The sequence below is a fragment of the Equus przewalskii genome, chromosome 14 (assembly GCF_037783145.1).
Source record: "Equus przewalskii isolate Varuska chromosome 14, EquPr2, whole genome shotgun sequence".
Classification (NCBI taxonomy): domain Eukaryota; kingdom Metazoa; phylum Chordata; class Mammalia; order Perissodactyla; family Equidae; genus Equus; species Equus przewalskii.
Genome location: NC_091844.1, coordinates 73,005,268 through 73,031,164, shown reverse-complemented (window position 1 = coordinate 73,031,164; position 25,897 = coordinate 73,005,268). Strand labels below are relative to the sequence as shown.

The following is a 25,897-nucleotide window of genomic DNA, read 5'->3' as shown; positions in this document are numbered from 1 at the left end:
TGAAGACTTCAAACAAAAGCCAGGCAGCCTCCGGAATGGCCAATTCTAAGTGGAAGACTAGAGTCCAGTCATTCTCCAGGGAAAGGAACCTGATTCCTCGGTGAGCCAGGCGCTGCTCTGCTTGGTCACTCTCAGAACAGAAGTCCAGGAGCAGCTCCAAGGCTTTCCTCAGGATCTGGCCATCAGGCCTCTCCCGAATGAGTCCACCTCTCCCTCTGGATCCCCAGAAAGATGATTAAATGAGTCATAATTTAAGAAAGAAAAGGCTGGCAACTGGGACCTCAGCTTGAGGTCACGACTGTGTATAAAGAATGTGAGGAAAAGAATCCATCATTCCATTGATTTCTTACATCTTTCCCGTGGACTAGCAATTTAATGAAAAATAGCCAATTGTCCTGAAGGTGTTGCTCTTGGAAGGTGCCTGCATACCAGGAAAGCCATGAATGCCGCAGGGACCTCAAGCAGACAAGACCCTGAAGGCAGGAGGTGCAAGAGAGCTGAGAATCATGCAGACTTCAGCGTTCCCACGTGCTCCCCATCCCAGGGGAGAGAAAAATTAAAAAAAAAAAAATTTCTTGACCTGGAGCTCCCTCTCTAGCTCTCCCTAGTATCTTGCCAATCCTTCCCACACTAATTTCTTGAAAAGTCTTTCTGCTCTCTGTCCATTCACTGCTCAGTGCACTTTACCGGAAGCGTTCAAATCAGCTTACCAATGACCTCCACATTGCTAAAGCCAGTGAAGTTTTAAAATTTCTTATCTGACTGGACCTTTTTGTCTTACTTGGTATTATTCTTTCCTCCTTTTTATGATAATAATAATAGAATAATAGCTAATATTACTGAGTATTAAGTATTTGCCACACATTGTGCTAAACATACATTAAAACTCCACTTTTTTTCCTGAAATGTAAATTTGGCATCTTCCTTGGTGAACAAACTAAGTTACATGCTATATGGTGGCACGTGAGTGAAGAGTCCTCTTGGTGTGCTGCGTACATAGGGACCATGGATCCTGCAGACCCTGTTGGAGAATACATCACTGATCCCAAACCCCATTTGCTGGTGGTACCAAGGCTCTGATCTTATCGCCCTCTCTGGCTGGGTGGTTTTGGGAAGGGACTAGAGCCCCCAGAGAAAGGCCTCAGAGAAGCAGAGACTAACTCATCAGCAATAATAGATGCCGGCATGCTGTATGAAACACCTACAACCTGAGATTATTTCAGTGACTGCCTGTCTTCCTTTTTCATTCTGTTTCTCTCCACGATAACTTTTGCTCTGAACTTTGTGCGACCGCACAGAGTACAGGTCAGCTAAGAACAGACTACCAGTTTATGCATGACTTCAGTTCTATTCTAGGAAGCAAAGGCCATACGGATAGTCTAGAGTAAGTGAAGAAGGCCCAAAGAAAGCAGAAATCAAGTAGGTATATTGATGTTGAAGGGCCACTGCTAGAAGGTAGCGATTGATGCAGCATAAATGCCAAACGACTGTGTTCTTTGGTCTGGCCCAGACACGCAGCCAGAGCCCTAAACCTCGGAGGCCATGCTGCAACCACACACAGTTACCCACACGCTCCGAGGCCTCTCTGTGACATTAAAGGTGGTTTCTTTGTAGTTTTCCTTAGCATGGATAATAACTTGCTAGTGTGTTTGTTATATTGTTTTCCAAGCTGCCACATGTTTTCTCTCTCTTGACCTTTAATGGCATTTACTGGAAATACCTTCATGTCCAACTGAAGTAAAATTTCATCAGATTTATTTCTATTTAAGGACATTACTTATTCAGAATGATAATATATTCCTTCTCTATATTCATGCATTAATGTAACCACATTATTTTTCTTCCTCATTTCTTTTAATAGCAGGGAAATAGTGAATTCAGGGAAAATTACTCTGCATAAAATGCCATGAGTCTTTTCCCTGGGCCTGGAGATATGAATTTTACAAGATTCCCCTCTGAGGAGTCAACAGCCGGAGCTCAGTAAACAGGTGGGTTCAATTGAGAGAAATTGAAGAAAATTTCCAAGACCACTCAGCTGAGAAAAGGTAGAATCAGGGGCTGGCCCCGTGGCCCAGTGGTTAAGTTCGCGCGCTCAGCTGCAGGCGGCCCAGTGTTTCGTGGTTCGAATCCTGGGCGCGGACAGGGCACTGCTCATCAAACCACGCTGAGGCAGCATCCCACATGCCACAACTAGAAGGACCCACAACGAAGAACATACAACTATATACGGGGTCTTTGGGGAGAAAAAGGAAAAAAAAAATAAAATCTTAAAAAAAAAAACCAGGGTAGAATCCGTGTTTACACTCGTGTCTATCTTACTCTGAAGCTCTTGTTCTTTCTTTCACACAATACTGCCTCTGTCTTCACATCTCCATAGCGGGTGTCTGAGTTTAAGAGCTCATAGTGAACAGAACCTGTTGAACACAGCTACTGCCTTTGTGACCACAATGTGATTATTAAATGAATTAGTTAAAGCATGAATGACATTGCTCATGACCATTGAGTGATTATCATACCTTTGAGCTTTGTGAAAAGATTGCAGTCGTATTCTCAAATTTGAATGAAAAATTTGTCAACCACTTAGAAATAATAGCCCTGGGGTTATCTTTTTGCACTAAGTCTTAAACTTGCTGCATTTTGGAATTACCTAGGGGGTTGCAAACAACGTGCTCAGGCCACAACCTGTACCAATTATTTGAGAATCTCTAGGAATGGGACCCAAGCATCAGTAATTTTTAAAGCACCCCAGCAGACTGCAGTGTGGAACCAAATCTGAGATGCAGTAACAGAGCAGTTTGTCTTTCAGTGCAACACGACGTGGCGTGCCCTTGGTAAGGGCCACAAGCTGATATAGGGTGGAGATCTATTCAGAGACATTAGAGACCTGGAAACTAAAGAATTTGGACAAAGTTGATGTTTCTCAAAATATAATCTGTGGCATATTTAGTCACAATTCGTGACTCAATAGACATATTAGTAAGAAATAAATAGGAGAAAAACAAGGCCCATTGTCAAATCTATTTAGAAAATGCTGGGTTAACCACACAGATTTTTTTTTTGTTATTGCTATTTTTGTTGTTTTAACCTCAGGCCTTTTCAGAGCCTTTAAAGTCCTAGCATGTGTTACAAATACCAAAAAGAAGACCTTGTCTGGGGCTGCCTGGTGGTGCAGCAGTTAAGTTTGCACGTCCTGCTTCCATGACCCAGGGTTCACCGGCTCAGAACCTGGGTGTGGACCTATGCACCACTTGTCAAGCCATGCTGAGGCAGGCATCCCACATATAAAGTAGAGGAAGATGGGCACGGATGTTAGCTTAAGGCCAGTCTTCCTCAGCAAAAAGTGGAGGATTGGTGGCAGACATTAGCTCAGGGATAATCTTCATAAAAAAAAAAAAAAAGATCTTGTTTACAGTGCTTTCTAAATTTATTTTAGTATATGTATTTTTGTTGTTGTTGTTTACATTTGGTAAAACTAGTGTTTCGTGGACCACTTTCTGGGAACAACAACAAAAGGTAGATAAAACCAACCACAGCTTATTGAGATCTAGGCAGTATGTTTCTTTAAATACATTATGCTTAATATAATAACATTATATTAAATATATTATGTTGTTTGATTTGGTCCACACAGCAATCCTATGATTAACTATTAGCCTATGCATTTTATGGATGAGGAAATGGATGCTCTAGTGGTTAAATAACTTGCTCAAGTTCACACAATAATTAACAAAGCTGGAATTCAAATCGGGTCTTATGATTGTTGGTCCGATAACATTTCTTCACATTAACAGCTTCTATAGACGTTCTCAGGAAAGTCCCTTGCCACTGCAGGTTCAGCCTAACCGGCAATTGCTATACTCTGGCAATCCTGACCATTGACCAAGACTGAGCACTCTTTTAGGCAGTTCAACATGGAGATTAAATTTTCCTATTAAAAACTCTCTAGATTCTGCTTATCTGACTAAATACACTTTGTGTGCATTGCAGAATAATAGCCCACGATCGCCTTCAGCCCCTTTTTCCCTCCTCTAAGAAACCTACTACCCTCATCCGTGCCTCACATTGCTTACATCCCTTTTCCTGCCTCCCAGAGCTCTGAAGTTCTTAGGTAGTGTCTTCAAACAAGCAAACTCTGGTGACACAGACTCATTTTTTTTTCCCTTTAATGATTGAATGACTGTGCCGGGTACTGCAGGAATATGCATGAAAATAATTATATTTTCTGCCTCACTGAGTGAATGTTGGATAGAAAGATGACTCTGCCTATGGTGTAAAACATCACAGAGATCAGATCAGTTCGCCTGCATTTGCACATGGCTGATAATCAGCTCTCCCCATAAACAGGCAGACAGATGAAGCCAGTTATCTGAAAAGGTGTCAGCATCCTGTTAGCATCTGCATCCGTCTTGACTTTATACTCTCACAGCAAACCCAGCAGCAGGCTGAGCAACTGAGATGCTCTCCTGATCAGGAGGAGGCAATGACGCTGCCTGGAAATAGTCAATACAAAAACACTTCATTTTTCTGGAATCGCAAGAGAATCAGCTACTACCATGAGCAGGCTTGTCAGATTACCGAAATTTATGGTTTTAAGTGCCCAAACATTAAGCACATTCACCATTTCAGATTGAAATCTTTCAATATGCACAAAAAGCGTTTTTGATGCAACACATATATTGAGCACCAACTATGTGCCAGGTACTGTGACAATTACGGGGGACAAAAATAAGGATAGGAAGGTAGATGTTATGTGAAGCCTCAAGGGTAATTCCTCTGGATAAAGCACAGATTTCAATGACAGGCCTCGTCATTATGTCCATTCTGACTGTTCAGAAAAGATCCATATTTCTTCTCTGACTCTCAGCCATGGTCTATGAGGTGAGGCTGTTGGACAAGTGACCCTGAGAAAAAGAGATGTTTTTGTAAATACACTGCCATTCAATCCACAAACAGTCCCCAGGTGCCAATCATGTGCATACAGCACACTTTAGTCGCTGGCCATACTATGTTAAATAAAACAAAATGCCTTCCCTTTTAGCAGAAGAGACAGAAGCTAATCAAATCATGGATAGAGGCTTAGACAGAGGGCAGTGGGAACATCAGAACTACATCTATATTCAAATAGTCATATGTTTATGCAATTTCCAGGTATTCTGCAGGGGCAGAATGGTACATTGCAACTGGAATCAAATTAAGAGGGGTCCACAGGACCCTCTGATATGCTCCCACTTAAATTAGTGCAGCTTCTTCTATCACAGAAAGAACTGCCATCATTTCTATTCACTTGCATGCTCACCAGCCTCCTTAATACAGCCTCAGGGATTAAATGTTTCCCGATAGACAATGCAGGTGTCACTTCTGAGAAACGTGCACACTCTGTTAACACTAAAGGTGGCAGCCAATTCTGGAACTATAATTGGAGCTTTTCTTCTCCATTCCAGTTGCATGATTTCTCTTTCTCTTCAGTGACTTTCCTAACTTTATAAATGAATACACAGTCTCAGCCTCATGCTGCAGCAACGATGTTTGCTTAATCCCCTCAGCCATCTGTAAAGGAGGGGTAATACACTCTATCTGCTCATCAGTAGTGTGTGCATGTGTGTCTGTGGCTGTGTCTGTGTGCTTGGGTGTGTGCGTGAGGGCATAATGCAGATCATACACCCAATGAAGCCCACCTGAAAGCACATTTGTGCTTATTTAAAATTTAAACAATGCAGAGCAAAGCCATGGCTTTTGAGTCTGAAATCACCCTCAGAGCTGGTTACCTCCATTGCCCATTTGCACATGAATGTGGTCTTTGGTTATTAATTTTGATCCTAGGTGTGCAATGACATACACTTAAGAAAGTGTACTATATGCAGTTCTAGAATTTGCTTTAGCCAAATTCAAATTCTATGTGGTGTTAACTCATTTGTTTTTCATTAAGTTCTTTATTAACAGCCAAATCCCTTGATTATTGCACTTCTCTGAACTTTCTTGTTAATCTTACTTACAAGTCACATAATGCCTGAATACATTTCTCTGAAATGCTGTTGAGATAAAAGAGCTGACAGTGACAGTAATTAACTTCTAAATAAATATTAAAATGAGAGGGCATTGTAAATACCCCCAGTGCAACAGATACATGCCTAAGTCCCTAGCACGTTAGCCAGCCAGGCTATCATCATTTGAGCTGAGGGCAGCCCTGCCACTGATTTTGGAAGATATTCCTTTACACTATTTAGCGTACTCAGCTTCTTCTTTTCATTCTCAGTTTTAGCTAAAATACATATTTTATAGTTTCCTTTTTACACATTCGGCCTCTTAGCCATACGTTATCCTGTCCAATCCTCTACAGCTTACTTGCATATATAAATTCTCCCTAGTTAGGGACCAAATTCAACTGTTTCCTCATCCCAATTCCCACCCTTTTGCAATGGATCCTTGCACACAGTTGGCTGGGACCCCAATTGGTACACCACATGTCTGTGTCGATTTGAGGTACATTTGCTCATAAGATATTCATCTCAAATCTATCAAAGAAAACCTGTGAAAGTGCCATGTGATTGGCTGTCTGTGCCATAGGAAAGCAGAAATCACACCAGCAGGAGTGTGATGTCTGGCATCCAACTGACAGGGTTGAAATACTAGCGCTGACCTTGATTAGAAGTGTAACTTTGGACAAGTTACTTAGCATCTCTAAGTCTTAATTTCCTCACATGTGAAATGTGGAAAAACCAGTACTTTTCTGATGAAGACATTGCAATTATGAAATGGCATAATCTAAGTAAAGTGCTTCACCCAGGGCTTTGCAAGAGCTCACTCGTCGGCAGCTATTACAACCTTTTTTAGGCGTTCAGATGAGAGATCTCTGGTGGCGACACTTTAGAAAGCTTCCTGCAAGAGGTAAATACAGAAGAGCTTCAATGACTTAGATTTACCTGGATATTTTCACTAGTTTCTCTATGACAACAGCAGTGAAAGTGAGGCTCAAGCTGTATTCTCAAGGGAATCTTGTCTTTTAGCTCCAATGTCTTGTCTTTTAGGCACAATATGCTATTGCTTCTCTCTGATGCTCCTTTGTAACCCGAACTCATCTCCAAGAGGACAGGTGTGACAGGTAGGTGGCCAGCACCTTTCCTGTTGTTAATTTTGTTACCCACACAGCGGTAGGTGGCTTCAGAGGGTAAATACCAAAATCTTATATGAAAAGGAAGTTAGTCCAAAATCAAACAAACAAACAGAAAAACCCACATCTTTCTGAATAGTTCAAGTACAGGAAGACTGAGCAATATGAGGATGAAAGTACAGCAATTAAAGAAAACTAAAATGTGGAAGATAGGTCACAGAGTAGCAGGGCCGATGGGGTGAACAGCACCCTGGATGGTGTGGAATTGACTCTCTGTGATGACAGTTTGCTTTTCACATGTTCCTGGGTCTGGGTTATAGTATGTAGGTCAAGAGTACCCAAAGGGGTAGACCATACTCTGTCACTCTGCACCTTCGAACTTCGCCGACCCCACAGGTCAGGCAATTTAAGAGTAATCTGCTTGCAGAGCTTAGCCAGTTTAAATAGTGTGTGTGTGTGTGTATGTGGTTTATTTGATGATTGTGATGCTGAAAACCAGGCAAATAGAATTCGCAAGAGGTCACAGGGTCTTCTTTGTCTTGTTGAACAATAGCTTAATTAATCCAACCCAGGAAATGGCTAGAAGAGGTAAGCACATAGACTGATGAGTGCACTGACGGTACAGCATGTAGGGTGAAGGGACATACTGCCATGGAGAGAACTCTGTGCTGGCTGTGAGGTTACGCCAGCTTCAGTCCTGGCACTGCCAGTTATCACCGTATGATGCTGAGCAGTGGTTCTCAAGTGTGGTCCTAGATCAGCAGTGTTAACATCACCTTGAAATTTATTAGAAATATACATTTTCATCCTCACCCTAGACCTCCTGATTCAGGCACTTTGGAGGAGGGACCCAGCAAACTGTTTTAACAAACTCTCTAGATGATTCTGATGCACAGTTAAGTTTGAGAACCCTTCTAAAGTGACAAGCATCAGTGACTTTGCATTAATATTCTCTATTTGCACTGCATTTACAGGTCATTGTGTGTTCTATCAATGTGAAATCAGAGAGCTTCTTAGAGTGAGAATATTTCAGCCACAGATAAAACAGCTTGTGACATCTATTTCCTGGAATTGATGTCCCTCTACTCTATCTAGATCCCCACAAAGGGCAAAGTGACTGGTGACCAGGGCTCAGAATCTGAAAGGGTTCTGTGGGAAACATATGCTCAGGTTCTGGAGAACATCTTGTTCCTTCCTTTGGGGGGGATGATGACACCAATCTCTGGAGTCCCTGTGATTAGCTGGAGCCAGGGAGTGCTGGTTAGAAGGGGGAAAGGCTTTCTTCTTTTCTCCTGCCTTTTAGGGAGCTCTCAAGGAACTATTTTCAAAGCTTGCTATGTACATACAGCCAGCCGTGGTACCAAAATTGACTCTTCCTCCATTCGGATCACACGTCTATATCCTAGTAATTGGGCCTCGATTAATCGAGATTGTAGTCTAAAGACTGAACTGGTACAAACAAGATCTGTTTTTTTTTTATCAACACACAGAGTTTGAACCTTCTTTGTGTCTAGAAAGAGAAAACATTCCTTTAGACATGCAATAAAGGAAGCTGGGAAGATGGTGCTGAGATGATGGACACCAGTAGAGTTGCCCCACCACTCTGGCTATGTCCTCCTCAGTGCAGTGTGTCTGCTGGGTCTTGGAGGGACCAACTCCTTCCAGAAGGAAGTCAGAGCGACACTTTTCAATTGCACAGCTCTCTCCTGTCCTTGCCTGGGATTTATTTCTCCATCCATCTTCCAATCTTATTTCTCTTTATTCAAATTGTTTCTCTGTCCTAACCTGAAATTTTTATGTGCAACCATTTATAATTTTTCATTTCTCTCCCAACATTTTTCTTTCCCTTGTGTCATAATCCCCTATTTTCTTCACTGCTATTTCATTTAATCTTGTCTATAATTTATTCTGTAAATGCATTCCTTATGATAACGTTTGTGAGATGTCACTTCTGTGATGATACTAAGGACAACCATTCAGGAAATATTATTTCTACTTCCCTTTGACCACGTCCCACCAATTATTCCTACATAAAATTGATGAATTTGTAATCAGCACTTTAAAAATCAGGATTCTATCTACAGCATGAAAAAAGTGCAATTTTAGGTCATTTTGTACTGATACACATTCTTAAAATAAAGAATTAAATGTACTTAAAGCCAAATAATGGAGGTGCCTTCCCAATGAAGTAGAAGTTTTCCTTCCAGGTCCTTTACAATTTCTCTCATTTTTCATGGTCTGCTCACTTCATCCTTCAATATCTACAAATAACCTTGTACGAAATATGTGGTAAAATAGTCCATTGTAATCTATATAAAGAATTAAAATTCATCCATTCTGCAAGCTCTTCGGTAGTGCCTTCTGAGAGACCCTAAGCTGCAGGGCAAAGAGAACTAGACAAGAAATAAGGGGGCAAAGCTTCTTTCCTGCCCCATCCCCTTTATTTTCTGGGTGAACTTGGATGAGTAACAGCTCTGTCTAGATTTTGGTTTTGTTCCTAATATGTTATGTCAATCCTACTCTCAGGACTCTGGAAATCAGATAATATCACGCACATGAGATGTCTGTACATTGCTAAGGTTTTACACCGAATTCCCTACTGGATATTACCACTTGGAAGTCATGGTGCCATTTCAAAGTGGCCTCTAACTCGTCATTCCCTCCCAGAAACTTCTTCTCTGTGCTTCTTATTTCAGTACATAGCACCACCAAGAGAAATCCAGAAATAATCCTGGGCTCCTCACTTTCCCTCTATAATCAGATCCAGTTAATCAAGAATTCCCGTAGATTCTGTGACTGAACTTTAATCCATCCCTTCTTTTTCATTCTAGCTGTAATTATCTCTGAGGCCCAATTCTTCTACTGACTAGATTTCTATGCAGTTTCTTAATCTTTGTCTCCACCTCCAGGCCCCTTCCTTCAATCTAGTTTTTCACAGAGAACAGAAGGATCCTTTCATGATCCAAATATGATCCTTTTATTCCTTCTTTAAATCATTCACTGTTTTCTTCCTTCCTTTAAGATATATTCTAAACTCACTAAAATGTCTCATAAGGATGTTCTTGACTTGATTTCTAATTACATGGCATTCCTTTCAGTTTTCCTGATATGCCATGTTTTCCCTCACTAGAAAAACTCATTTCCTCTCTCTTCCTGGCCTACTTTCTTTACAATCAACCTTCAATCCATTTTCCTATTTACCTTGTCATGTCCTACTCAATTCAGTTTAAATATTACTTTCCATGGGAAGCACCCCTGGATTACCATCCCTTGCCTGGATTCCATTGCTATGTGCCCTCATAGCATGCTGTGTTTCCTATGAGAGTTATTAGTACTGATTATAGTTACTATTTTAAACATTCTTCTCCTGACCTGTAAGCTCTCTTCAGTACAGATAATGCCTATCTTGCTCATCATTGTTTCTCTGGTGCCTAGCACGGTCCCCAATACACATCTGTCAAATAAATGAATTTTTAGAATTATTCAAATGAAAGTGAGACATAATTTCTTCTTTCAAGAAGCTTAAGACAATTGACAAATCACTATGATACAAGGCAATATATGGTAGGTGTTTAATAATAGTAAAGATAATGATAATGAAAAAGCAATAACCTTTGTATAGTATTTATTCCAGTCTAGGTGCTATAATAAGCCCTTCATATATGAACTCATTTAGTTCTCACCACCACCTTATAAGTTTATAACTTGATAATATTATTCTTTTCATTCCCATGTCAGACTGAGGGGGGTCTGTGATTTACCCATGGCTATTCACCTGGTATGTGTGGATTCCCATTCCAATTCCGGGTCGTCTGGCTCTAGAGTCCATGTTGTTAACCTCATGTGCTGTCTTGATTCCTGTTGACTTCCTGCCTCCCTATAAGGAGTTTTAGGCTGCTTGCTTCCCACTCCTGGCATCCTGGGCCCTGCCTGGCTTTCCTTTAGCCTTGGGGTGTGGTCATGGTGCTGTGGCTTGTATTCCACCATTGCTCTCCAACCCAATGGGAGCCAGGGGGGTTCAGATGCAAGATCAGCAGTGTCTCAAAGTAGGTAAGGCAGCAGAGGTTCTTGCCTTGTGCTGTCAATGCAATGTATGTTCACTGAGCAACTAGATGGGGGCCTTTCACCCACCCCCAATCCAGGTACTGAGGACATTTCTGAGCAGAGGTCCCTTGGTCCACCTATCTGTGATGAGTTGGCACAGTGGACTCATGAGACAGGGAGACCTAGTCAGAGTCTTGCATATTTATTTTGCACTGGGCCCCACAAATTATATAGTAGGCCCTGCTCTGAGGGTGACTGATAAATTCTAATTGCCTAGATTTGATCCTTGCAAACATCAATTACTCAATAAATATTGTTGAGTAGACATACACCAAAGTCAGGTCATAACACCTCCCCACTTCAGACCTCCTGAGTCACAGCTGTGGCTAGCAATGGAAAAGAGACAGCTTTGATGTAAATATGAGATTTTAGTTTTAAACTGAATTGGATTAACGTTTAATAATTAAGTAAGAAGATAGTTATGGCGTCTGCCCAAAATAATACTAGAATATATATTTGCCAGTAGGAAAAGGATAATTTCATAGCATAGTTTGGAACAGCTATTGGAGAAAAGTAAGACTGTTTCATGTCTGCACCTCCACTATCAAGTTTATGAGCTAGTTAAAAAAGATGATCTTTATAGTGGGTGTGCTATGCCGAGGAAGATAGCGAAACTGGAGCCAAAATGACTTGGAATCAGAATCTGAGAGAAAGTTAAGGGAACAAGAACATAGGCAAACTGAAAAATGAGTTAGAAAGTTAGTGAGAGAAGACAAGAGAGGAAAGCTACGGTGGGAGATTTCAGAGTGAAGGTGACAGCTACTTGAATGCCTGAGTGTAGGCCAGCGCGCTGTGGGGACACTCTTTACACAGATTCTGACATTTCCAAAATAAACAGCATTAAACTTCCAGCTTGAGGCCAGAGTAGGACACTAATTTTGACCTAAAATTGGCAAAAGTAGTGATGCTTCACTTTTCTCCAGTAAGATTTTTCAGTGCTCAGGAGCTAAGGGTATTGGAATCTAACAATTATGGTGGAGAGCCAGATGATTCTGGCATTCTGGGCAAAGTTGTGTTTTACATCTGGGGACTACAATGTAGTGTCAAGATTGTCATCAAAGATGGCTGCCTTTCATCCATGATCGAGGTGGGAGAAGGATGGCAGCAAGAAAAAGCAACAAAGTTAGCAACCCCTGGGTTGATGGGCATAGGTCCTTACAACTCAAGCTGCAGAGCATATGAATCTGTTTTGTTGTGTCTGTTTAATGCAAATCCTAATATTAACTTGTGTTTAACTTTCAGTTTTCTTTGCAGAAGTTTTTAGGAATCTTATGTCATCTTCACTGGCTGCCCCATCTTAAGGAGAATTAAGATGAGCATTTGCTGGTTGATGGCTTAATCCCTAGAGTGCCTACCTAGGGCCCTATTGTTATTATAATATTTCCATTAGCAGTGCTCAAATTGGCTGTTACTCTGAAATTAGCTGTTACTCTGAGTTTCACAGCATCCTACTATCATAGCCATAAGAGAGTCGTCCAGACTGGCCTATTCCTCCTGGCTACTGAAGTGAAATAGGTCTGTACTCACACTATAGAAGAGACAACAGAAAACCTAGATCTCAAGTCAAAGTAATTTTTATATAGTAAGATAACCATGTCAACTAAAGAGGCCATAGAAACCTTCTGTATAGTAGAGAGAAATATTTGGCAGCTGATACATAAGAAAGACCAGGGTCTTTAGATGTAACCTAAGATATAAAACTCATAGTAGGACCAAGAAAGAGATCCTGCTTCCATTCTAAGGATACTACTAGATTGATATGTAAATGAGTCAGAAACACCACAAACCCATTAACCTTCCCCTCAGCCAGTGTTGAATAACAATGAGGCCCTAATGAGTGCCCTCAAGTTTGAGCCTAAAACAATTCTACCCTGACAATCCAAGTTGTTTTTATTTACTCTTTGAATTCCACAGAGTACAGGCTCTATTTATACTCAAACTAGCTTCACTATTTAAAAATCTCAACAGCTTCTATCATAGTTTATATATTTTTAGTTATATGTACATTATAATTTATATTTATAGTTTATACTTACATTATAGAAAATTTAAAACATTTTTTTCTTGTCTTAATGCAAAATTTTTATTTAACTATTTACACAATAGAGAATGCCATTTGAAGATCTCAGCAAAGGAAAAGTCACAATTTAAATGATCAATATGATGTGGATTAAGGCTGCCCCACGTAGAGAAGCCCAAGATGACCTGGCCTACATGCCAATCTATATGACTCGGTGGATTTTTATGGTGTGAAGTAGGGCTCCCCCAGGGAGAGAAGCTCAGGGCATCCTCACCTACATGCAGATCTATATGACCAGATTCCTATCTAAAGTCATACGACCGCACAGTAATCAGACCCCATCTGCACTGAAATCATTTAATGACTTTTTACATCATCTTTTCTTTTTCCAGTAAAAATAAGCCACGTACCCATGCCTTATAAATTTAGCCCTAACCCTCAACTCAGGGCAGCAGCAGCAGCTCTGACTGCCCATGGGTCCTGTCCCCATGCTACTCCATACTATTCTCTGAATAAAAGAGCACTACTGCCAGACCTTGAGAGTCCAAGAAATCTTTCCTTCGACTCCTCGGCTCACCGTCCCGGCATCAAATAGAATGAGAGAATCAAAATAAAAACAATCTTTGTGATAAAACTATTATAAAAATTAAAAGGTAAGGTTCTCGCAAATATTAATAATTGTTTAATTTATAATCAACTCAAACTAAATTTTAGTGACAAACAGCTCAGTAGAAAATTGGATGAAATTTCAAACATACCAAGTCAATCTCAATGCAAATTTCAAAAGGATTTTTATGGACTTCAATAGGATGTTTCTAAAATAATCTGAAAGAAAAAATGTGTATGAGTAATTCAAACTTAAAGAACAATAAACGTATATAAGCCTTATTAGATGCAAAAACATATCATAACTTATAATGCTTATTTCTGAATGGTGCCAGTATAGAAGTAGGTCAACACAGAAATGGGGTAGGAAGTCCAGCAACAAACCCATATGCATAATTTTAAAAAGCATATTCCTAAATTGTGTTATATAAATACGATTAGAAAGCCAAAGAAAAGCTGGCAAAAAAAACCTGTCAGAAGTCTTTCACATAAATCAAAATGGTTAATAAATTTATAGGAAATATTTAAATCTATCAAGGAAACGAGTGAATTAAGATAAATATAGAATATAATTTTTGCCCAACATGTGAACAACTTAATTGACACTACTAAATGAAATAAATATGTCAATTTATCTGACATATTTATTTGTTAAGTGAAATAAATATGGCAATTTCATATATGGAGGAGTGTAAATTGGTACAACTTTTATTTGGCAATATATAGTAAGGGATTTAATACACTTTTAATACACTATCCTTTGACCCTATAAATTTGCTTATAGCAAAATATACTATAATGATCATAAGTATAGATAAAAAATTGCATGCGAAGATCTTTTTCTCCTCCTCCTCTTCCATTCCCTCTTCCTCCTCCTTTTTTTCCTCCTTCCCCTCCATCACCTCCTCCTCTTCCTCTTCTTCTTCCTCCTCCTCCTCCTCTTCCTCTTTCTCCTCCTCCTTTTTCCTCTTTTTATATAAGACTCACAGTTAAATTTTATGAGACTGTTGAGGATATAGGGAACTTAAATATCTCACATTGATATGATTATATGTAAACTGACATAGTTTTTCTGGAGATAACTTAGAACCAAAATATATGAAAGTCGTTAATGCTGCACAAACTCTGTGACTAGCAATTCCACTTCTAGGAATTTGCCTTGAAAATATAATAGCAAAAATTCTTTAAAATCTAAGTGTGAATCATGGTTCCAATTTTCACTTTAGATAGAGGTCAGCACACTTTTGCTTTAAAGTACCAGAGAGAAAATACCTTAGACTTTCCAGGCCGTGCAGTCTCCGCTGCAACTGTTGGCGTGCTAAAGCAGCAACAGAGCAAACAAATGGGCATGGCTGTGTTCCAATAAAACTTTATCTACAAAAACAGGCTGTGATGAACTGATCTCTGATCCCTTTAATTACAATGCAACCTATATAACATACACTTTATTTATTTGCCTCTAGGTGATCTGGTCTTCTTCAGAAGCCTCCGCTTACTATATTTAATCTGTTTTAGTATTTAGCTTAACATAATAATTTTAAAATTGCTTTTGGTAATGTCTGGTATTTTGGAAAAAAAAAAAAGTTCAGTCTTCCCTACTCCTGCTTTACTCAAAAATGGATTTAGGAAAGTGGTTTGCATGATCTCTTGCCTATAGGGTGAAAGAATCCTCAGACCAAAATGTCATCCCCCAGATCCACTTTGAGGTTGGCTTCAGAGGCATGCATTGGGATATGTTTGAACCGATCTCATCTGCTCTGATTATCAATCACTGCAACACTCAGTAACTTAAACAAAAATTGATAGTTATCTTTCATAGATCTGTGGGTAGATTGGGGTCAGCTGAGCGACTCTAGCTTTAGATCTCACAGGATCGCAACTATAGTGCTGGAATCGTCTAAAGACTGGTCTGGGCTGGATGTCCAAAATGGCTCATACACGTGGCTGACAGTTGATGCTGTCCATGGATGAGAGCTCACCTTAGGCTGTCTGATGGAGAGGTCACACACGGCCTCTCCATGAGTCTTGGGCTTTCCTAATATGGTGGCTGGTGTTCCAAGAGAGCTACGTGGAAACTTCAAGGCCTCTAATGATATAGCCTCAGAAATCCCAGAACATTATTTTTACCACATTCTATTGGTCAAGTAAGTCCTAAAGGGAAATCCAGATTCAAAGGGAATAGAGTCATACACTTTACGTCTCAGTAGAGGAATGTCATCCATGTGTAGGGAGAAAAGAAATAGATGGTGGCTATTTTGGAGACAAACAACCACATTATCTACTGGCATTCTGTTGGCATCTATTATTGATATCTTTAGCTGATAAAATGTAAATGAATTACTTCTCATTTCAGCTAAAGTTTAATGATCTTTCCTCTGCTAACTCAAGTGCTATTCATCTCTAGTTCAGGTCCCAGATATTTCTGATTTTGTGCCATTTCCTCTGTTAGGCCATCTCCAGCTTGTGTTATAAGGTCATCTTGCCCCTGCCACACAGTGTCCAGAATTCCACAGGAATTAAGGGGAGCTTAGGAAAGAAAACCAGAATCCTCTCTTGCTAACCACAAAACTTCATCCATTAATTATGCAGCGCTCCTTTATGTTTGCACAGAACCAAATAAAGAAGAGTTGTCTCCTGAGCCCCTGATTTTTTTCAATCAATATGACACATTTTGACCTCTCTGGGTTAAAATTTGATAAGGAATATTGGGGCGCCCACCTGATCAACTATTTCTTCCATTGCCTTCTTTTCTTTCACAATACTTCAGGACAAGAAGGATAGCATTCTCTTTTACTGTCTTTATATCACATTCTCCTTTTTCCTGAATCCAACCTCGTGGCTATACTTTGGTGAGTGTAAAGATATCATTTCTTAACTAAGTGAGAGAATATAACATATGGTCTAAGTAGGTCAAGATTATTTCATGATATACCAAAGGATTTGCAAGCAGTTTCTCTCTATATTAACATTGTTTTCAAGCCAATTGTCCTGCTGAAAATATCATTATTTTCTTGCTCGGGGACTATATACCTCTTGGCTCAGATTCTGACATGGAAGACTGAGACTAGATTAAAGGAGCACATTAAAAAAATAATTGGAAGTAAGTAAATATTTCAAAACAGAGGAATGATTAAATAAATGATGGTACAGCCATTTGACGGAACAGTTAAAGATCTTAAAATATTTGCTTACAGAGAAGAAAAAAGGTGGAGGATGTTAATAATTCAATGTTGAGTCTAGTAGCCTACAATTTCCAATGGAGTGACACTGGCTTTTTAAAAATAATATCTGTTCTGTTTCCATTTGTACATTCCTTGTTTATTCGTATCTTTGGACTCTTAATTAGAGATGGTTCTTAATGCTCAGTCTTTGTTCTTTTTCAATCTCTCTCTGAGTAATCTTACTCATTTCTATGACATCAACTACTGTAACTATGAAGAAGTTTTCAAGATTCAATCTGTACTCTGACTGCTCTTCAGTGCTTCAAATCTTTGTAACTGTGTGACTGCAATTCCTTTTGAAATTCCATCTCTTTGACCAACTTGTGCCAAACCAAAGCTATCATCTTTCCATCAAGGCTGACATCTCTTTGTTCGTTTCCTATCTTTCTCAATAATAATCTATTTCCCCCATTTCCCAGGATGCATGGTCTGTAATAGTTTCTGACTCATCTTTTCTTGCTCTTATCTCCAATTTTGTATCAGTACCACAGACACTGTTTGTCACCCACCCAAAGCTACTCCCCTCCCTTCTTCTTGACAATAGAAATTGGCTTTTTCTTTCTTTCAGCCTCTCATGTCTCAAGGTCTAAATCTTGATAAGTATAAATTAATAACAGTAATTTCATTTTCCTTGTCTGTAATTGTTGAGGACTGGGCATGCAATGCAATTCTCACCACTGAGTTGTGAGGGGATATTTGCTGAGAAGCAGTCTAGGCAAGTTTCCTCATTTTTAAAAAGTGACACAGGGAAGGGAAACTGCTTATTTTGGAGAAAAGGGAGTTCTGTAGACATTATAGTATGAGAATGCGATGCTTGTACCCATTACAGCTATCTTGAGAATGTAAGGGATAAGCCTGAGGACAAAAGTCACTTTTGCTGAGAATGGTGAAGGGAAAAATGGAAATAACCTGGGCCCTGAATGAGCTACTGAATTAACCAAACCTCTGGCCAGCTGCATCTTTTGGAGTTTTTTCTCTTTTTCAATTCTATTAGTAACAAGACCTTTTTCACTATGTTGACTATTCCATGTTGTGGGAAGACAATACCCATAAAAATGTAGTTCAAGTCATGGCTTCACCACTTAAAAGTTGTGTGATGTTAGGGAAACTTCTTAGTTTCTATGAGTTTCTACCCAAACATTTAGTTGCTCTAACACAGGACCACATGCATACATAATAACTTTGAAAGGATAAAGCACCATAAGAATATAAGATTAATATTTTATCTTTTGAGTTTGATGATTGATTGAGGCAATTTTCCACCGCCACTACACTTGTTTAGGATTTTATTCTATCCTATTTTAAGGCAGGGGTCTAAATGTTATCTCTACCTCCATTTTCTCTGGTCTCTAATGCATCTAGTCACCAGATTAATATTTATAATAATTTCTTCTTTTGAGAGAGAGCTATAGTATACAAGAATAAAGACATTGAGAATTTGGATTAATACCAGACTTGGTTTAATTGGTAAATGTTCAGTTCTGTGTCCTATAAACAAAGACAAACACGCTTTTCAATTGCCTTTGGAATATTTAGAAATAAGACTGATCATATACTACTCAATAAAGAAAATATAAATAAACTATAAACAGTAAATACTTTACACACATTGAAATACTAATAGTAATTATTTACTAGTAGATATCCTAATACCAGATCACTAAAGAATGAAAAAAAAATGAAACACTGCCAAATAATTATTTCATCAAAAAGTAAATAAAACTGTGATAAAAATTTATCAATAAGAACTGTGAGAAACTTTTATCAAAACTTATGACGGGGCTGGCCCAGTGGTGTAGTGATTACTTCATGTGCACCGCTTCAGTGGCCCGGGGTTAGTGGGTTTGGATCTTGGGTACAGACCTACACACTGCTCATCAGGCCGTGCTGTGGAGGCATCCCACATATAGAATAGAGGAAGATTTGCACAAATGTTAGCTCAGACCAATCTTCCTCATCAAAAAAAAAATCCCAAAACTGATGAGATAAAAACAAGGTATAACTAGGGGAAATTTTATAGATTAACATGCTTTTATTTAAAGCTTATAAAATATTTAAGCTTAAGTAAGGTTATAAAACAGCACTGCAGTAAATCTTACATCACTAGAAGAAATGAATTTAAGAAAGATAGAAACATGATTAATACAATTAGAGAATGAAGTCATAGTATAATTGATATACCCAATAACTAAAATTTTGAAAACACTCGTACAACAGAACAAATTTAAGCAAGCCTCATTAGTGAAATGAGAGAGAGAATATATTGTTCCTACCATTATAAATGAGAAAGAAGCTATAACAACAGCTACAGATATCTATATGTCTATATCTATGTATATATATATATATATATATATATATATATATATATATATATATCTCCTAAGATTAAAAACACTTGGATGGGAGTGCTGTACTTGGTTCTGAGGTAGAAAATTGCAAGACTATAGAGCTCACCCCAAACACCAAAACGAGCCTGAGAAACTATAATATCACAGATTTCGAAAAACCCTCAAGGGCTGAGAACATAAAGAAACTGAAATGAACCAAACAACAGAAAGTGAGTTTCTTCTTATAAGAAAGAAGAGACCATTTCTGTCATCCTTCCCAATACAGAAGGAGAAGGCATGTGCTAATAAGGGGTAAACTAGCAGAACATTCATCAGGCTTTGAATTGACCACGTGTGAGCTGACATGGGATGACAGTGTAGAATCCCAAAAAGGCAAGTCACCAAGCAAGAATCCACCTCATTGCCAAAACATTCCTTTGTCTTCATGGAGCGCTTGAGTAATACACCAAAGATAGGGGGCAGTTAGAAAAATAGTACTGAAAGATGCTCCTTCCCCGGAGTACTGGGGGCGAGGGGCAGCCAAGAGAAAGCCATCATGAGCATTCTGCGCTTCCAGGCTGAGGGTGGAGCAGGAGGGCTGCAGGCTGCAGCCCCTGCACACCAGGCTTCCGGATAAGGAAAATTTGGGGAGGGGAAGGAGCAGGGAAGCCTAGAGACATATGTAAGAGTAGACAGATCCTGAATGGCACAGGCAGGCCCGAGCCTCGTGTTTGCTGGGCTTATATATAGAATCGCAAAAGCAGTACACTTAGGATGTATGCACCTCATTACATGTCAGTTACTCCTTAACCTGAAACGATATTTTAGGAAGAGGATTTTGGTTGAGGTCTGTTATGCAGACTGAAGGGAAGGAATGTTAGAACTCCTCAGAAAGCTTATACTTTAGCTTCTTACAATCAAATATATCTCTCCTCAAAGATTTAGATATATAAATGTCATATCATTGTTTATAAAAACAACATGGGACAATGACTGAATATAAGACACTCCATGATTGGTTGAATAAACTGCAGCACACTTTTCAGGGGGGCAAACTATGTAGTCAATACACTTGATATTATAGATGTATATTTAAGTAAAGAAAAATGTCTGGTATTATTGAATTTAAAAATATATTGCAAATCAAGATGTATAGTATCTTGAAAAATTCATGTCAAAAACAATAACCAGCAAAATGGAGGGATCTAATCTAAAAACCTAATAACAATTACTACCTGTCTTTTTTTTTCTGTTGTGTGTTTGATTTGTTTCTGCAAGAAGTCTGTATTATTCGTGTAATTAAAAACAAGTTATTTTCTAATAACAAAATAAAAAGACACCCTGATAGTTAAGATAAAGATCTCAAGGAAAAGAGCTGATTCACATTAGTACATAAATTAATGAAGCTGTGTGACTCAACGTTACTCAGTACATTCACATTATATGTTAATAGCATCATAATTCAGGTTAATAGTATGAATAAAAAATATGATTATAATGACACTAGTGTCTGAAAAGTCACTTGATAAACTTGCGACAAGTGGTTAATTATTTGAGAAAAAAGAAAGCAATCTACTTACTTCAGATCGTTCGTCAAAATAAATCACAGATAGGTTTAAAAAAATAAACCCATAAAGAACCATACAAAATAAGAACAAAAAAGTATATAATATTGAGACTAGGGAAAGCTTTTCTAAGCATCAAACCAAATTCTGATACCCTAAAGAAAAATATTGATTATTTGACTATGTAAATTTGAAAAGCTTCTTTACATCTAAAAGACATCAAATTAAATCTCTAGGGAAAATATGTTCAGTAAACATAACAAAGGGATTCATAATTGTACTCTACCAAACTTTATTACAAATAAATTAAAAAACAATGGGATCACTTAATTCACAGACAGGAGATATACAGTAGCATTAAACATGAAAATAGTCAACTTTTTTTGGTTAGCAATGAAAAATTCAAATGGAATCTACAGTGAGTTATACTGCGATTATCAAACTGTCAAAGATAAAGGAGATAATAGTTTCTGGTGAGGGTTTAGGGATATTGATCATCTCAGTCTCTGATGGTGCAATGCAAATTGGGAAAATCTTTCTGGAGAGTGATTTCTGATAGCATATGTCAACACCCTTAAAAATCTGCATATGCTTTGATCCAGTCATTTCACTGCTAGGAACTGATTTTTCCTGAAGGTGTGTTTGCAAAGATAAAAATTCGTACAGCTTTGTTTATCATGGCATTTTTCAAAAATGGAAAACAAACTGTTTACCAGAATGAGAACTGAGTAAAGACCTCTTTATTTATTCCTACCAAACAATAATATAAAACTATTTAAAGTTATTTTGTTGTAAAATCTTCACCCTTATTTAAAGATATATGACAAATATTAAGCAAACGGAAAGCACAGTGTAAGGAGTTAGCAGACTCTGGAGTCCAAGTGTCCAGATATGGTTCCCTACTCTGCCTTCGTTTCCTATGTATTCTTGGGCAAGTTAACTTTTCTGATTCTCAATTTACTCATCTGTGAAACAGAAGTAATAGTAGCGGCCTCATCAGATTTTTCTGAGGTTTAAATTACTTGTAAATATAAAAGAACAGTGCCTGGCATACACTAAGTGCTGGGAAAAAGTTAGCTATCAATTAGCATGGTAGATTTAATTTAAAACATTACTTTTATCATAATGCTCTTCCATATCAAGGACACAGAGTGGCTTCTAAATGTGCAAGGATTGAAGTCTAAGCATTTCCACTTAGGAGAAAATTGTTCCCTTTGTGAAAAGTGAACAGAACATTCTTTCTGTCCAGACACGTCTGGATGCCTCCGCCTCTCCTGTGGTACTCCTCCCCGGCCCTCCTGCTGGACAGCGCTCCTCCACTGCCTTCCCCTCCATCTCGGATCTCTACCTCAAGGCTGTTCTATCACTAGCGTACTATGGACCTTGTTTATCTAGAATATATCTGGCCTCCCACTCTCAGGAGCTTCTATATAAATCTTTCTTTCCCCTCTCCAGCCCATGGAAATTATCAGAAAAAAAAATCCTGACGCATAACTCCTATATCATATTCTCTGACCCTTACCATACAGTCCTTAGATATACGACTGAATTCCCATCAAAAGTCCCCAAGGGTGGGCTCAATGTCTTTTCTTTCATGAAGACTATTAGGACCCCAAATTGAGATAATATATTGCAAATTTAGCCATGAAATTTACAACATAATTTTAAAGCACACCAATACTGAATTGTTTGCTCTGACCTACGGTTTCAATGGTCCAATCTGCAGGAGTATTAGTTTCTCATAAAGTAACCTCAGAAGGCTTCCAGACTGATTTTGATAAGACGAAGAGCCTAGCCTCACATGATCGTTGCAATCGACTGGGAAATTTATGAAATAAGATATCTTCCTGAAATTTATGTCACACTCCTCTTGTCTCTCCAGAATCTACAGATTTCTTTGTATATTGCAGAACTGTGCTTTCACTCTCCTATAAAAATGAAGGTGGAGAACACTGCAGAAAGAGACATGTGCAGTGTGCATTAGTTCCTAGGTTGTCTGAAGTCTTAGTGAGTCAGAGAATGGTCTCAGTTTAATCAGAACAAGTTTTCTCATCTCCCACTCAAATAATTTGATGTACTTGGGTGTTTGCAGGGATCCCAAGGACTCCAAAGTCTAGCAAAACCTGATCAGCTCTCCAAAAAAAGAGAGTCCTTCAGAACCTCTCAGACTAACTGCAAATAACTTCCCATCAATCGGAACCAGGTGACAATATCAAATCACATTATGTTCATGTAGGAAGTAATTGAAAGGCAGCTCTAGCTCTGAATTCCGAAGTTGTCAAAAGTCTAATATTTTCAAAAGCTATATCATTTTGAGAAAGTGAAGAAAATTGCATTTTTCTATCTTTCAAAAGAATCTAACGGTATCTTTTATTGTATTTTTAAGGTACCTTGGTTACTGCTATGATGTTGCAGGAACAAATCAAGGACACAAGGTTGAGATACCATGTGGCAGATTTCAGAGACTTGCTGAGTACTTTAGTCCCATCTTTTGCTGTTTCGTTCAAGTAAATAGGACGAGAAATATGTAGATGAGTAAATATAATTGAACAAAGAAAGAAGGTATTGTAAAGCAGTATATTCACATATGAATAGTGGTTAGGGATCCATGCATCTCTTTACCCATCCATTCATCTATTCACCCATCTATCCATGCATCCATTAATTCTTTTCTTTTTTTATGTTTTATTGAGGAAATCTTGTGCCAGCTTCTGTTCTAAGTGCTGGGGAAGCAGCATGAAGAAGGCAGACCCGGTCACTGCCCCCAGAGTGCTTACAGTCCAGCAAAGGAAGAGTGTTTTATGCTCTCATGAATTCATCAGCAATTAATGAGGAAGCCCTAGATGTCATTAGAACTTGAATGTCTTTGGGGAAAAGGCAAAATTATATCTTCTCTTAGGACACTTTAACCTTTCTACTTTTGCCCTTGTTTTATCTCCACAGAAAATGCAAGCCCCTCCAGGAGGGGTAAAACAGAGAGTTCATCTCAGTACTCCCTCAGCACCTGACCCAGATGCCTGCCTTGGAAACTGCAACACTACCTCCCCATAAAGGCATCTCACTATTGTATTTGCTGTATTTACTATAGTAGATATTTGAGAAACATGGCTTTTTAAATGCAAAATCACCCACATATTCCAGAATTCCGTGAACTCTGGCTACCATGATGACCCCTCTGTGTCCTCATTTCTGGAGACTTCTTTCTTGCCCTTGCCCTGCCTTAGCCCATGTGTCACCTTCTTGCTCCTCCTCTACTTCTGTGATGCTGCAACGGAACTGCCTTCATTTCCTTCTATGTGTTTGATTACTTTTTCTCTGTTGTACTTGATGACCCTGTTCAATTCAATTCAGTTCAATGTAATGCCATCCAATTTAATTAATATTTGAGCAATTACTACATGCTGGATATAGCTATCACCTCTATTTAAAATACTCTAAAATTCAGCCTTGAGCTATCTGATGGATCCAAACCTAAAGTGTCTATTGGGCATCATCTCCTGGGTAACCCATAATCTCTTCATTCTCAGCATATCTAAAATTAAACTTATTTTACACTGAAAATAAGAATCTACCTACTTCTTACTTGGGTTAATGTGATAATATTAACAAGGTTAACATTTTTTAAGCACTCGTACATAAATCTCTGTGTTGTATTTACTACTTCTTGAAAAATTCTCTTAAATCAATCTTAATTTATTCCACATATAACTCACCTCCAGTCACAAAATGCCTTATCTTGCCTTATCACTTTTATAACCTCTTCCACTCCAAGCACTACAGCACGCATTGCTAGATTATAGAAATGTCAGCTTTAATGACCCTCAGCTCCTACAGAAGCATGTGCAGTTTCCTCAGTGGAGGGCAGAGTAGCTTGGGGTGCAATACCTTCACCATCATTGCCCTATTTGCCACAGCTGCCCTGCATATATGTTCTACACTCCAGGGAAAGTAGACGTCTTCCTGCACCGTATGTGATTTCTTGCTTCTGAATTGTTCTCTGGCTTTTCTCTCCCTTTGGTATGCCTACCTCCATCTTTCTGGGTGTTAAAATACTTTCTACCTTTTAAGTCCCAGTTTAAATCACATCTTCTTGATGATTTATGCTATCATGAAAATAAATTTAAAAAGAGAAAGAAATATAGAGCGTGGCCTTTAATAACATATAGATTTGAATTAAATCCTGGATTGCCTACTTTACATGCTGTTTGATCATTGGCAAATTACTTAAAATTGGGATATTGCTCTAAGGGGGGCAAAAGTTCTATATCTTCAGAATAAAAATAATCCTACCTTGTACTTTGAAGTGAAGGAGGTGGCTCTACAGGACGATTTGACTGAAATAGCGTGAAAATACACAAGGGGTGCTGGATTTCAACTATCCTGGAGTTTAGCAGAATACTGGTGAAAAATTTACCAGGACCCAGCATGAAATTAACCAACTAAAGCGTGATTGTGGTCCAGAGGAGTTTGTCCAAACAGAATAAATTTGTATATTTTTACTCAACTTCATTGTGAGATAAATGTGCAAACCAGTGGGCTGGTAATCAAACTCCATATTTCTACCCCGACTACATAGGAAAAATGATTTCTGAAGTATCCAGGGCCATTTCACTCCTGGATACCCGTCCCTTACACCCTCTAAGGTAGACATCACTTTATACATTTATTCTGGGACCGCAATTCTGGTAAACATCATGACTGATGGCTGAAGTTAAGGGGTGATCATTAAATGAGTTGTAGGAGTGACACACTCTAGTGGTTTTAAATTTGGAGACGTTAATTCTGGCCAAGAACTAAATATAAACTCTTTGGGTTCCCTTCTGTAGATTAAAAAAACAAAAAAGAAGCACACAAACAAAACCGGATAGCAAGAACAGGTTCCAGCAGGGTTACAGGGCCCTGGAAATTTGGTAAGCAGTTATGCCCATCCACTCACCCTCCAG

The 25,897-nt window shown here is 38.7% G+C and overlaps 1 long non-coding RNA gene across 1 annotated transcript; it reads left to right on the top strand.

The window, feature by feature from the left end:
* The first annotated feature begins 1,862 nt into the window (after positions 1-1,862).
* LOC139075812 (uncharacterized) lies at positions 1,863-23,475 on the top strand. The gene is made up of 3 exons (XR_011526671.1): positions 1,863-1,988; positions 7,026-7,099; positions 23,341-23,475. It is a non-coding gene; the product is annotated as an uncharacterized lncRNA (long non-coding RNA).
* The last annotated feature ends 2,422 nt before the right edge of the window (positions 23,476-25,897 follow it).